This window comes from Triticum aestivum, chromosome 3B (assembly GCF_018294505.1).
Source record: "Triticum aestivum cultivar Chinese Spring chromosome 3B, IWGSC CS RefSeq v2.1, whole genome shotgun sequence".
NCBI lineage: Eukaryota > Viridiplantae > Streptophyta > Magnoliopsida > Poales > Poaceae > Triticum > Triticum aestivum.
The window spans coordinates 31,084,858-31,100,959 of record NC_057801.1 but is presented as its reverse complement, the minus strand read 5'-3'; the positions used below and the strand labels follow the sequence as shown (position 1 = coordinate 31,100,959).

Below are 16,102 nucleotides of genomic sequence, written 5' to 3'. Positions count from 1 at the left end.
ATCCAATCCAGTGCAATCGAATCCAACCAATTCAGAACTAGGCAAAAAAAAACTAACTACTAATGGAAGCACGGGGAATGAATCGCTTACCAGAGCGGATGCCGGAGAAGAGAATGTTCGCCGAGGACCAAACTGTTGGAAATTCTTCCACAGGATGGATCACATCAAACTGCACGAACACACGCACACAAAAACTGATAGCCGAAGGGCCCTTGTCGTGCTCTTGTTTCTCCTCTTTATTGATTTTCTGGTTTTCTCTGTTCACGGTTACAACAAAACTCACGCAACACCCTGTGTATATATACACAGCCGACCAGCACAAAAAGGTTAATCCTACTCGTGCCGACTCTGGACACCTAAACCGACCTAGACTCCAACTAGCACTGCCCGGCAACACAATCCTAGCCGGACTCCCATACTCTCCAAATAGTAGTATTCTTGCATAGCTTTGTTTTCCTTAATCTAATCACCGGCAACGCTGATCACACTACTAAACCTAACCAGACTCAGCACGCACTACTGCAAGATGGCATGCAAGCCATACATCACGTAATTTGACATACCTAGGCTAAAACATATAGTAACGTGTTTGGATTACTCCAACATTCACCCCCTAATCCAAACATTCGACTCTTAACTCGACGAGACACGCAGACGACCACCTGTTCATCTTGTCACACCGATTGCCTCCGGTGACGCAACTTACCGGACCACAACTTCTCCCTTCTCGCAACCACTTCGTCACCATCTTTTATTTTCAAGCCGACTTGTAGACTAGAACCAACGATTACCGGACTACCAGCCACGCTGCCGCATCTTAGCGTGCTACATGCAGACTCAACACATAGCCTCATGCAGGAACTCGACTTAACTGGTGCGCGTCCATCTTCATGTTGATCTTCATCTTCTCGTCGGTTGCTTGTGCACAGGGAGACGCATCTTTTCACCCGCCACGTCTTCACTTTCTCGTTGTCGTTGGTGACACAACTTACCAAACCACACTCCCTCCTGTCCAACGGCAACACAACTCGTCATATACGTGCAACCCATCTTCACCGTATATGAACTCGCTGGAACTCCACAACAACGAATGGAAACACAAGGCACAATTTCCTTTTTCCATCCGCTCTCACATTCAATTCTCCTCTGCCAGTGACGCATCTCAACTGTAGCAGAAGACTCACACACCTGAGCTCTTGGACGCACCTTACAAGAACTCATGTGCACACCTTGATGACGGCTCACAACTTCGCCATCTCCACCTTGCACCCTCGAACGTTGATCTCGATGATCTCCTCAGTGTCGCAACTTCGACACATCCATATCAACGATCACCAACACCTTGCGGACAACCCTGTCGCCCTCCTCTAGATCGTTCCGCCGAACAACAATCACTCGTCGCCTCGCTTGTGACGGCACCCTCACCGCCTTCATGTCGCCACTCTGCCGAACGACAACTGCCTGATCCTCCTTGTCGCCGCTCGAACGACAGTTGCCCGCTTCTCCCCTTCGCTGCACCATCCAGCAACTATATCGCCAGCTCCTCCTCGTCGCTACACCAGCGACTGTATTGCCCGTCCTCCTTGTCACTACACCAGCGACTGTATTGCCCGCTCTTCTTCGTCGTTGCACCACCAAACGACAATATCGCCCGCCCCGAGGCGCTAGTCGGATCGCCACCCCGGGGCAAGCACAGCTTCACCGCGACCTTGCTCTGATACCAATTGTTGGAAATTCTTCCACAGGATGGATCACATCAAACTGCACGAACACACGCACACAAAAACTGATAGCCGAAGGGCCCTTGTCGTGCCCTTGTTTCTCCTCTTTATTGATTTTCTGGTTTTCTCTGTTCACGGTTACAACAAAACTCACGCAACACCCTGTGTATATATACACAGCCGACCAGCACAAAAAGGTTAATCCTACTCGTGCCGACTCTGGACACCTAAACCGACCTAGACTCCAACTAGCACTGCCCGGCAACACAATCCTAGCCGGACTCCCATACTCTCCAAATAGTAGTATTCTTGCATAGCTTTGTTTTCCTTACTCTAATCACCGGCAATGCTGATCACACTACTAAACCTAACCGGACTCAGCACGCACTACTGCAAGATGGCATGCAAGCCAAACATCACGTAATTTGACATACCTAGGCTAAAACATATAGTAACGTGTTTGGATTACTCCAACATTCACCCCCTAATCCAAACATTCGACTCTTAACTCGACGAGACACGCAGACGACCACCTGTTCATCTTGTCACACCGATTGCCTCCGGTGACGCAACTTACCGGACCACAACTTCTCCCTTCTCGCAACCACTTCGTCACCATCTTTTATTTTCAAGCCGACTTGTAGACTAGAACCAACGATTACCGGACTACCAGCCACGCTGCCGCATCTTAGCGTGCTACATGCAGACTCAACACATAGCCTCATGCAGGAACTCGACTTAACTGGTGCGCGTCCATCTTCATGTTGATCTTCATCTTCTCGTCGGTTGCTTGTGCACAGGGAGACGCATCTTTTCACCCGCCACGTCTTCACTTTCTCGTTGTCGTTGGTGACACAACTTACCAAACCACACTCCCTCCTGTCCAACGGCAACACAACTCGTCATATACATGCAACCCATCTTCACCGTATATGAACTCGCTGGAACTCCACAACAACGAATGGAAACACAAGGCACAATTTCCTTTTTCCATCCGCTCTCACATTCAATTCTCCTCTGCCAGTGACGCATCTCAACTGTAGCAGAAGACTCACACACCTGAGCTCTTGGACGCACCTTACAAGAACTCATGTGCACACCTTGATGACGGCTCACAACTTCGCCATCTCCACCTTGCACCCTCGAACGTTGATCTCGATGATCTCCTCAGTGTCGCAACTTCGACACATCCATATCAACGATCACCAACACCTTGCGGACAACCCTGTCGCCCTCCTCTAGATCGTTCCGCCGAACAACAATCACTCGTCGCCTCGCTTGTGACGGCACCCTCACCGCCTTCATGTCGCCACTCTGTCGAACGACAACTGCCTGATCCTCCTTGTCGCCGCTCGAACGACAGTTGCCCGCTTCTCCCCTTTGCTGCACCATCCAGCAACTATATCGCCAGCTCCTCCTCGTCGCTACACCAGCGACTGTATTGCCCGTCCTCCTTGTCACTACACCAGCGACTGTATTGCCCGCTCTTCTTCGTCGTTGCACCACCAAACGACAATATCGCCCGCCCCGAGGCGCTAGTCGGATCGCCACCCCGGGGCAAGCACAGCTTCACCGCGACCTTGCTCTGATACCAATTGTTGGAAATTCTCCACAGGATGGATCACATCAAACTGCACGAACACACGCACACAAAAACTGATAGCCGAAGGGCCCTTGTCGTGCCCTTGTTTCTCCTCTTTATTGATTTTCTGGTTTTCTCTATTCACGGTTACAACAAAACTCACGCAACACCCTGTGTATATATACACAGCCGACCAGCACAAAAAGGTTAATCCTACTCGTGCCGACTCTGGACACCTAAACCGACCTAGACTCCAACTAGCACTGCCCGGCAACACAATCCTAGCCGGACTCCCATACTCTCCAAATAGTAGTATTCTTGCATAGCTTTGTTTTCCTTAATCTAATCACCGGCAACGCTGATCACACTACTAAACCTAACCGGACTCAGCACGCACTACTGCAAGATGGCATGCAAGCCAAACATCACGTAATTTGACATACCTAGGCTAAAACATATAGTAACGTGTTTGGATTACTCCAACATTCACCCCCTAATCCAAACATTCGACTCTTAACTCGACGAGACACGCAGACGACCACCTGTTCATCTTGTCACACCGATTGCCTCCGGTGACGCAACTTACCGGACCACAACTTCTCCCTTCTCGCAACCACTTCGTCACCATCTTTTATTTTCAAGCCGACTTGTAGACTAGAACCAACGATTACCGGACTACCAGCCACGCTGCCGCATCTTAGCGTGCTACATGCAGACTCAACACATAGCCTCATGCAGGAACTCGACTTAACTGGTGCGCGTCCATCTTCATGGTGATCTTCATCTTCTCGTCGGTTGCTTGTGCACAGGGAGACGCATCTTTTCACCCGCCACGTCTTCACTTTCTCGTTGTCGTTGGTGACACAACTTACCAAACCACACTCCCTCCTGTCCAACGGCAACACAACTCGTCATATACGTGCAACCCATCTTCACCGTATATGAACTCGCTGGAACTCCACAACAACGAATGGAAACACAAGGCACAATTTCCTTTTTCCATCCGCTCTCACATTCAATTCTCCTCTGCCAGTGACGCATCTCAACTGTAGCAGAAGACTCACACACCTGAGCTCTTGGACGCACCTTACAAGAACTCATGTGCACACCTTGATGACGGCTCACAACTTCGCCATCTCCACCTTGCACCCTCGAACGTTGATCTCGATGATCTCCTCAGTGTCGCAACTTCGACACATCCATATCAACGATCACCAACACCTTGCGGACAACCCTGTCGCCCTCCTCTAGATCGTTCCGCCGAACAACAATCACTCGTCGCCTCGCTTGTGACGGCACCCTCACCGCCTTCATGTCGCCACTCTGCCGAACGACAACTGCCTGATCCTCCTTGTCGCCGCTCGAACGACAGTTGCCCGCTTCTCCCCTTCGCTGCACCATCCAGCAACTATATCGCCAGCTCCTCCTCGTCGCTACACCAGCGACTGTATTGCCCGTCCTCCTTGTCACTACACCAGCGACTGTATTGCCCGCTCTTCTTCGTTGTTGCACCACCAAACGACAATATCGCCCGCCCCGAGGCGCTAGTCGGATCGCCACCCCGGGGCAAGCACAGCTTCACCGCGACCTTGCTCTGATACCAATTGTTGGAAATTCTTCCACAGGATGGATCACATCAAACTGCACGAACACACGCACACAAAAACTGATAGCCGAAGGGCCCTTGTCGTGCCCTTGTTTCTCCTCTTTATTGATTTTCTGGTTTTCTCTATTCACGGTTACAACAAAACTCACGCAACACCCTGTGTATATATACACAGCCGACCAGCACAAAAAGGTTAATCCTACTCGTGCCGACTCTGGACACCTAAACCGACCTAGACTCCAACTAGCACTGCCCGGCAACACAATCCTAGCCGGACTCCCATACTCTCCAAATAGTAGTATTCTTGCATAGCTTTGTTTTCCTTAATCTAATCACCGGCAACGCTGATCACACTACTAAACCTAACCGGACTCAGCACGCACTACTGCAAGATGGCATGCAAGCCAAACATCACGTAATTTGACATACCTAGGCTAAAACATATAGTAACGTGTTTGGATTACTCCAACATTCACCCCCTAATCCAAACATTCGACTCTTAACTCGACGAGACACGCAGACGACCACCTGTTCATCTTGTCACACCGATTGCCTCCGGTGACGCAACTTACCGGACCACAACTTCTCCCTTCTCGCAACCACTTCGTCACCATCTTTTATTTTCAAGCCGACTTGTAGACTAGAACCAACGATTACCGGACTACCAGCCACGCTGCCGCATCTTAGCGTGCTACATGCAGACTCAACACATAGCCTCATGCAGGAACTCGACTTAACTGGTGCGCGTCCATCTTCATGTTGATCTTCATCTTCTCGTCGGTTGCTTGTGCACAGGGAGACGCATCTTTTCACCCGCCACGTCTTCACTTTCTCGTTGTCGTTGGTGACACAACTTACCAAACCACACTCCCTCCTGTCCAACGGCAACACAACTCGTCATATACGTGCAACCCATCTTCACCGTATATGAACTCGCTGGAACTCCACAACAACGAATGGAAACACAAGGCACAATTTCCTTTTTCCATCCGCTCTCACATTCAATTCTCCTCTGCCAGTGACGCATCTCAACTGTAGCAGAAGACTCACACACCTGAGCTCTTGGACGCACCTTACAAGAACTCATGTGCACACCTTGATGACGGCTCACAACTTCGCCATCTCCACCTTGCACCCTCGAACGTTGATCTCGATGATCTCCTCAGTGTCGCAACTTCGACACATCCATATCAACGATCACCAAAACCTTGCGGACAACCCTGTCGCCCTCCTCTAGATCGTTCCGCCGAACAACAATCACTCGTCGCCTCGCTTGTGACGGCACCCTCACCGCCTTCATGTCGCCACTCTGCCGAACGACAACTGCCTGATCCTCCTTGTCGCCGCTCGAACGACAGTTGCCCGCTTCTCCCCTTCGCTGCACCATCCAGCAACTATATCGCCAGCTCCTCCTCGTCGCTACACCAGCGACTGTATTGCCCGTCCTCCTTGTCACTACACCAGTGACTGTATTGCCCGCTCTTCTTCGTCGTTGCACCACCAAACGACAATATCGCCCGCCTCGAGGCGCTAGTCGGATCGCCACCCCGGGGCAAGCACAGCTTCACCGCGACCTTGCTCTGATACCAATTGTTGGAAATTCTTCCACGGGATGGATCACATCAAACTGCACGAACACACGCACACAAAAACTGATAGCCGAAGGGCCCTTGTCGTGCCCTTGTTTCTCCTCTTTATTGATTTTCTGGTTTTCTCTGTTCACGGTTACAACAAAACTCACGCAACACCCTATGTATATATACACAGCCGACCAGCACAAAAAGGTTAATCCTACTCGTGCCGACTCTGGACACCTAAACCGACCTAGACTCCAACTAGCACTGCCCGGCAACACAATCCTAGCCGGACTCCCATACTCTCCAAATAGTAGTATTCTTGCATAGCTTTGTTTTCCTTAATCTAATCACCGGCAACGCTGATCACACTACTAAACCTAACCGAACTCAGCACGCACTACTGCAAGATGGCATGCAAGCCAAACATCACGTAATTTGACATACCTAGGCTAAAACATATAGTAACGTGTTTGGATTACTCCAACACAAACCCTCACGGGAATACGGGTCCAGCCGATGCCGATGCAAGGGCCCTCGCCACTTCAGTGGTGCTCCTCGTCACACAAGCAGTAGAGGAAGTGGGGTGCCGCCTTCAATGCTCCGGGCATGCTCCCCTCGTCATGGCCCAGAGAGTGAGGAGAAAACACACGAATGGGGGTAAATAAGCCCCTAACGGGCATGAACAATGGGCTTCTAGCCGCCGTCGTCATCGCAACCGATGTGATTCCCTCTGCTGACACAACCCAAATGACTATGTCCGAAGCCAAAGCTGCATTGACCGGCACGACAGTGTATTGTGGGCCATGGCTGCTGACCTCATGTGGGTGCAGATGGGGGACGATGCCAGGATTGCCGACCTCAAGTCAATGCCGGGAGCGGGTGAGGCCGGCCAACCACCAGTCTTGAATGGCGTTGCTGCCGGTGAGGATGGGGGCAGAGGGTGTTGGGGATCAACTATGATGTAAGCGCAAAGGAGCGTGAGAACGAGAGTGTGTGTGAGCGAGTGTGGTGTGAATATGGGTGGGCGGTGACCTAAAGAGTCGGGATGAGTTATGAGACGTCATATCTTCTCACGCGCTTTCCGACGCGTGCAGGCGAGAGCTACACGTGGCTCACGAAAAACGGACGAATCAACCGTTATCCCTCGGCCTTGCCCGGGCCTGCTTTAAGTTTCGTGCAGGCCGAGAAACACGTGGAGCTTATCCTAAAAAACACTCGATTTTTACACTGCGCGGCCTTAATTGGGCTTCGTGCAAGCTACCAAATGCATCACGGGTACATGTAAAAACTTATGAACATCCGTCGTTTTTTGGTTGTGAAGATTACATATGTATGCCTTTTCTTTGCTCATGAAATTGCTATTGATCAATTATTTGCATTTTAAATGTATTTGTATGAGGCAAAACCTGTGATGAACATTTTGAGCATGCGGTTGGATGTCAGGCTTTCGTATACGTACACGTCCAGACACGTCGTGGATGAATATTGTCTCTGATTGGTGGCAAAAAAAACTTCACAAGAATGTCGAAATATTGATATATCTCGACTAGTTTACTTTTACTTTGGTGATGAACTTGTCATAATTATGTAGAGAATTTATCTTGTCATAAGTACTCCCTCCGTTCCGAATTACTTGTCTTGGATTTGTCTAGATACGGATGTATCTAGACTCATTTTAGTGTTAGATACCTCCGTATCTAGACAAATCTAAGACAAGTAATTCGGAACGGAGGGAGTATATGATTTTGCTTCTACTCATATGTATACTTGTGCGGCCTGTTTTTAAACTATCTACTATCTACTACTGCATCTTTTCCCCTCACCAAGTCTGTTCGCTTTCCAGGCTGCAGCTACTTCCAAGACTTCAACCTCCCTCTTGGCGAGTCACATCACAGCATTTACCATCCCACACCTATCCGACAGGGGGCAGCTACTGGAGTGAGTTCTTGGTGGATCGACTGAGGATGGAGGGGGAGGGCAGCAGCGGCGGCGAGCAGATGGTGACCGTCGGAACGGAGGCTCTTGATTGAAACGTCTACTACCACCCCCTCCGACTGCCGGTCTTCCAAGTCCTGGCCATCTTCGTTTCCCTTAAACTCGTCTTGGTCTAGATCTACCGTTGCAATCAAGAGAACTTGGGACGCCATGCCTGTTGTTGCTGAAAAGAGATTTTTCTTTAATGTTACTGTTAGGGATTGAAGTTTAGATAGGGATTGTAGACACCACATTAAAGGCACATCGTAGATGTTGCCAACATAGAAGTGCGCGCTGATAGTGTAAAAAGAACTTATTGATCTCACCCAACCCCAAGTTTGGGTTCATGCACAAAAACACAAAATGTCAAAATCTGAAGCGGATATGCTCGGTCTGATTCTTCAAGGTGAAAACTTAGATTCTGACCTCGAGTGGTTGGATCCGATGACTTCATATGACTTTACTATTTTGTGGCGTGTTTTTGTGTGCGTGCGTTGGTATTGGTTGTGTGCATTCTAGCTATGCCGAGGCCGGGTGTGCTTATTGTGTTTGTATTCTCTTGATGCTTATTTTGAGCCAATAAAATTCGCCTTTGTCAAGAATTGAGGGTGGCCCCTTGTTCCTGGTAAAATTCACGCCGTTACTGACTTATGGCAATGTCGTCTCCATCTTCTGTGTTGATCTTCATGCCGTGGCAGCGGAGCACAAGTTCAAGTGCCAGGTCCGCTTTCACTGCGACGCCATGCCTTGGAACCAGTATTCAGAATTCCATATCAGAAGCACCAATCTCTCCATTGGCTTGCCAATGGAAGACAACAGCTACCCATTGGTTGTGCCAAATGCTCCTTCCAACCAGCCCACCACTGGTAAGTTCTCCGTCGGCATCAATAAAATATCAGGTGGCAGGTGGCTGTCAAGAATCACGCTTATTGACTAATTGTATTGTATGCTACATAAGCTTTGTTCCTTAGTTGATGACTTGTTGAATGTTTTTTCCAGCCTAAACATTGAACTTTGTTATAGTTATATTTTGTGCATCTTCGAATGTAGATATTGTACTTTTTTGTAAATTAGCTGTGTTGACGGATGCTTGAATTCCATGTTACAATCTGAAGCCATGCCTCATGTGCATGCTACATTCAAGTAGATTACTAGTGCAAACTGCCACTGAATCACATCTCTTGGATAACTAGCAGCCTTGTTGTTATGGAGTGCTCACTCTAGCTTAGTGGCTGCTTCTGAATGCACCTGTTTAGCTTGTGCTGTCAGCTAGAGTGGCTGCTTGAAAATGGATGCTAATCTTTATTATCATCACTTGGCTGAATATAATCGAATAAATATAAGTAGTGAGTATAAGTGGACTTAAATTTTCTATTCTTAAAACTTAATACTGGCTTGAACAGTCCACCCGGTACAAGCAAAGCTATGCATCATTTACATTCACTTGGCTGCATTTCGTCAGAACCTGTCTATCAGTTGTTCAATGTGTAGGTTGAATTTGGATTTGAAATAGCATAAAACAGTAGACTGACATTAGTATCAAAATGCATACCTTCCCTTAAGTTTTTTTCGAAAAGGGGGACTCCCCGACCTCTGCATCAGAACGATACATACGACCACCTTTATAGATAAGCAAATAGGTTCAACAAGGTCTTACAGTCTAAAACAAAGTAATGGCAAGCTCACAAAGAGCCACAACGCCAAAAACAAAAAGGTAAGAGGCCACAACCATCTAGCATAACAAAGATAGGAAAACTAATCGCCTATCCTATTACATGACGCCATCCAAACCGGTTGAAGATATTCCGTGCTACCATCTCCCACCGGATAGATCCAGTAACCAAATGCTCCCTGGCCTCCGTCGGAGTGAGTAACGACCACATACGAATCAACGCAGTGGCTCGGAATATAACCTGCAAAAAATGAATATTTGTTTTTCTGTTAAAAGTCAAATCATTTCTGCAGTTCCAAATTGCCCACAACAAAGCACATACTCCTACGCAAATGTGTCTAGCTGTTTCGGACTCTATCCCAACAAGCCACATTCCAAATAACGTACTGACAGAATTCGGAGGAGTAATGTTAAAGGCAATGTGCACCGTCTGCCACAAAGCTTTGGCCAACGGGCAATCAAAGAAAAGGTGTTTGATAGTTTCATCCCGATCACAAAAACTACACCTAGTAGATCATGTCCAGTTGTGCTTTACCAAGTTATCCTTTGTTAATATAACTTGTTTATGTACAAACCACATAAATATTTTAATTTTCAAAGGAACTTTGACTTTCCAAACATATTCGGAACTAGGAATGGCGCTAGAGTTGATGACATCGATATACATTGATTTAACCGTGAACTCTCCAGACCTAGTAAGCTTCCAACACAACTGATCTGACTGATGAGATAGCTGAACCTCCATCAGTCTACTCACCAAATGAAGCCACGCTTCCCACCGGTTGCCAACAAGCGTCCTCCTAAATTGAATATTAAGAGGGATGGACTGTATAATCGTTGCAACAAAAGCATCACGTCGTTGAACAATACTATACAGGGACGGATACTGAAGAGCCAGCGGCGTTTCTCCAAGCCAAGTATCCTCCCAGAATTAATATTTCATGATTACTGGATGTACTTACTTGGAGTTTTAGAAGCACCCCTCCAGCCTCCAGTAGTGCAGATCTCATACATTCGTTCACTTCTCTTTGTTTTTCCATTGTCTATACAAGCCTCTTCTAGTTTTGATACCGTGAATTGATAAGACCATTACTAGCCTTGTTTGATCTAAAATCGATGCCATGCCTGCAAAACCAAACCTACCAAGTTCAGATAGATATCATACACAGGGAGTTGATGCTACTAAATGCAAACGCATACTTTTTCTGTTGCGATGCCCCGCACATGTCGAATCAATACAAAAATTTGAATCGCTGTGTGAGAAGGTTTATTCATATTTAAATACAAAGTATTTATAGTTAGTATAGTGTGTGGAAGCCTTCGGTCAGATATGTTGACCTATATTGTTCATTTATCTGTTGAGATCATAGATTAGAGTCGCGGGCGAGAGGGAATCGCTGCTGAGATTTTTACCGCAACGATTAAGGAACGAATGGCACAATCGCCCACGATAGCACCACGATCTCCTACGATTTACTGAGCCATCCAAATCGTGCGGGGATTTCAGATCTGTGATAGCACCGCGATTGCTTGGATTTCGCCCGCGATTTTAATCTATAGTTGAGATACATATCATGTGGAGATAACCAAATTGCATTGAGAGGAGGCCTGTAATTGATAATTTGTAATCTTTTTTCTGTCCCTTTTTAATTTCCTATATTGTATTTCATGTTGTATAATCTTCAGTAAAATACTCCAATGGACAGTTACAACATTGCTTCCACAGTATTTTTTTTCAAAAGACGAAATACACTGGCCTATTGCATCGCATGTAGAGACAGACACTTTTCTAGCTTTGGTTTATAAGAGCAGCTCTGTTGCGATCAATGAAGCCTAGCAATTTAACTTGTCATAGTGCGAGCGGATGAGCGACAAGGGATAATCTACAATGAATCAATATCGAGGAAGCACGGAAGACAAGGTCAAGATTAGGGAGAGATTGTTAGAGGTAATATTGAGTTAGTATTGTGCGTCCTAGTAGTATACTAGCGGATAGTGCGCGGCAGCACGCCGCGCCACATGGACTAATTAGATATTTAGTTTTTTTTTGTAATATTTGGTAAGTTGACCCAAGACTTCTTTTGTGGCAAGGTAGTTCATACAAGAACATGCTACATCTAGTTGGTACATAGGTAGGAAATTGTGACAAAGTATTTCATACAAGAAATTCATCTAGTTGGTACATACATTTGAGATTTACGACACATAGTAATATAGTAGATATTGGGCGCAAAATTGAGAAGCTCTTGCTCTCTTCTTAGAACTTAGATGTTGATCGTCCGGCTGGGTTTGGGTGATGGGGCTGGGAGGCCGGGAGTGCGAGATTCAGGGGATTCATGATAATGAGGCCTTTTATGAGTGATACTTGGCGCAGAATTGGGAAGCTCTTGTTCTCTTCTTAGAACTGAGATGTTGATGGTCCGACTGGATTCGGGTGAAGGGGCTGGAAGGCCGGGAGTGTGGGATTCGGGGGAATCATGATAGGGAAGCCTTATATGATTTATTTAACGGCAAAGCGGCGCACGATCTGATACAATCTGACGGGATCCTTCGAGAAAGACAAATCTAGAAAACACCATGCAAAATATCTGAAAATCATCACCGTCTAGAAGGCCAGGCTAAAGCAGCAACTGACATGAAAGTATAAATGTTTTTGGAGGAAAGGTAACTGTAAGCAATACATTTGGCCACAACTTACATTTTTGGAGAAAAGGTGATGGACCTTGCTTATATTATAACCATTTCACCAAGTTCCTTGTGTCTCAGCAATAGCTAAGTACACAATTCTGAAACAGATAGTGGAAAACCAGATTGCCTGATGAGTCCTATGGAAATCATGTAGCAAGTCCTTCCTTCTCACAATATAGCACTAATAATCATGCTCAGATATTTCTCTACAAGAGAAATGGGTATAGATGGAGTTAATTTTGTGCAGTATTTATCTGTAGATGCATCATTTTCCTATAAGCTCCTAATTTAGTTCTTAAAAAGAGTAAGAGGAGCACAAAGGAGGATTGGTTTTTCTTTCTTTTCTCTTAGATAATTTTACAAGAAAAATGAGAACACAAGGGAGAAGGAATTGGCTTTTCACACATTGTGTGCGCTACGCCGCGTCGCACCTTGTTGTATATTTATGTGTACTTACTTGTTTGATTTGTAAATTTGATGTTGTTTCACACATTTAGTGGTAGGGTTGAAGAAATTTGATAGATAAAACATTTTTGGGGTAATAAAGAGCATGCCCATTTGATATAGACAATGGTGTATCATGCGAACAGAAAATTACATGAGAAAAAAGAGACACTACTAATAAACTAAGCTAAACATATTACATACATATACAAAGTTAGTGTGGCTTAGACTTGACGATTCTACACTTCTCTGGTGTTATTGAGTTGTTCATTCCTGCACAATTGCGGAACATGCGAAGCGGCAGAATTTATGAGAAGTTGTCACAAATCTTGGTTAAAATTCTTGTCCGTCTTGTAAACTCTTTCTGCAGGGAAAGAGCATGTTGATGCGGCATTGCTTGGTATAACTTTACTCCTAGGCTGACTGAATAGTGGCAGCTTGGGCATTTTCTTTTTGAGTAGAATGTTATTTTTCTTATTAGATTCTTCTTGTTACAGATATCAAATTATTGTTTTCCATTTCATTCAGAAGTAGAGGATGATATATCTACATATCCATTAATTCATATTTGCACTTCTTCAATCTCAGTTTGCCACGATAGTAAAACGGTTGCCGCGAAGCCGTTGCTGTCATACTTTGGTTCCTAAGTATGGTCTTTAAAAATAACAGAATTTCATATTCATGCATAAATCTATGTGTTATGTTTAATTGATGATTATGAATTAGGGCTTGAATTTCAACACCTTGAACAAAGCATACAAATTATCAATGCGTACAAAGCAACAAAAGGTGTTGGATATGTATGAAGGTAAGAATCCTCGTTTAAAGATCCCAGCCGAACAATAATTTAACAACCCAATATTTATCTTCTGGGCACCATGCCAACATCACTCAGAAGTTCAGCATCTTTATTTTCCTCTATGAAGCAGCGATACGGCAACATGGATGCGGCGATAGGGGTACGACGACATGGGTACGACGACATGGGATACAACAATTCAGCAATACGGTGATACGGCAAGTATAGATAAACAATTAATAAAATACCATGTTATAAAGACAAAGAATAAATACATGCATCAGATGAGATCAAAATACTGCCCCATATGCTGCATCCAATGTTCTTTTCATCAAGTTCTCGTCTCCTTGATGACTCAATGATCATCAATTTACTCAATCCTCGCACGACTTGTAAAACACATCTGCTAGTATTAGAATTTGAAATATACAGAATATTAAGCATGAAAAGTTGGACAAATTAAATAAGTTAGCTTGTACCTTGCTAACCGAATGATATATGCTTGGTGCTTCCCAGCCTCTTAACTGAAGATTGACCCGCAGATGCCATGTCTATTTCTCCCTGGCAGCAACTTCAACAGGTCAGCAGCAAGCAAACTGCATTCTTTATCAAATCATAGTTGCATACAGCAAAGGCCATGACCCGGTGCCCAGCAGCAGCTAGCAAGCACGCACACGAGCACACAACAAGTACGTACACACACACAGCAACAGGCACGCACGCCGCACGCGGAAGCAAGAGCACACACAACCAACACACAAGCAAGCGCGGGAGGACCGGACGGGAGGATATCAGGGAATGGAGAAGGTGGACGGGATACCTTGATGGCGGCGTCGGAGACTCCAAGCACCAGCGAGACAAATCTATGGGGTGGTTCCAGACACCGGCGAGCGAATCCAGGTAGTGGCGGCAGTGGCAGCAACTCCGCAGCGTACTCGTACGGTCACCAGCGAATCCTACATCAAATCTGTTGCATAACAAATTGTGTGAGAGAGTAATGGCTGACCAAATCGCCGAGCAGCCAAAAAAGAACCACAACACGCGTGCGGAGCGGCACCATGAAACAACAGATGAAGAACGAACGAAATCACGGCCAGCCGAACAGCCAAGACCAGCCACACGTAGAGAGAGAGTCGGGCTGTAGGCTGGCGACCCGAACGACGGCGGACGGCCGTGCACCGTACCAGCAGACTCCCGCCGGGGCCGTGGGCGTTGCCGTCCATCGGCGACCTGTACCACCTCGCCGGCGCCCTCCCGCACCGTAACAGAGACCAAACGAACAGGAAGGACACAACAAGAGGGACATGAACGAACACCAGACAAGGAAGTACTTATAGGCGGCCAGAAGAAGAGAAGAAAATAAAATGAAACCCGCGAGAAAAGACCAGAAAGCAACGTGTCAATTGATGGCATAGGCAGTCAACGATACATGAAGCCAACGTGGTCACATGCATGAGCCATGCAAAGGCACGTGGAACAGCACCAGGCCACATACCTCTAGAACGTCCACGTGAATTCATCCATCCCAGCACACAATGAACCAAACTTTTTTAAAGGACAAGGGGAATCTTCCAGGAGACCACACAACACACGCGTCATATCAACAATAAACAAAACATGACCACAGGAAAAATAAACTCGATGACACCCTAGGAGACCATCACACACACGTGTCAATCAAAGAAATACGGTAAAAAAGATTCTAGAAAAACCAGGTAAATGAATCCCTTACGGGCCTAGTATTCTTAGTACGTGTCAGTAGTAGTCCTGCTAAGATTACTACTTGGTCTTGTATACATAGGAGAGTACTAGGTTGTTTATGCTGTCAGGATTTGAGTCCGGTTTGTAGTAGACTTGGTATTGTACGTGCGTTAGTAGCTGCACGTGTTCGTGCAGGATTACAAGTTTTTGTTTAAACTGAAAAAGGAATAAAAAGAAGGGGCATGACACGTGTCCTTGGCCAAAATTTTCGTGTGCGTTTGTTCGTTGTGATTTGATGTGATTGATCCTGTGGAAAGAATTCCAACAGGCTCCACTTG

At 46.2% G+C, this 16,102-nt stretch overlaps 1 long non-coding RNA gene across 1 annotated transcript; it reads right to left on the bottom strand.

Annotated features, from left to right (window-relative positions):
- Positions 1–13,556: 13,556 nt before the first annotated feature.
- Positions 13,557–15,338, bottom strand: LOC123064539 (uncharacterized). The gene is made up of 3 exons (XR_006430724.1): positions 15,121–15,338; positions 14,884–15,030; positions 13,557–14,624 (listed from the first exon to the last, which is right to left on the bottom strand). It is a non-coding gene; the product is annotated as an uncharacterized lncRNA (long non-coding RNA).
- Between the last annotated feature and the right edge of the window lie 764 nt (positions 15,339–16,102).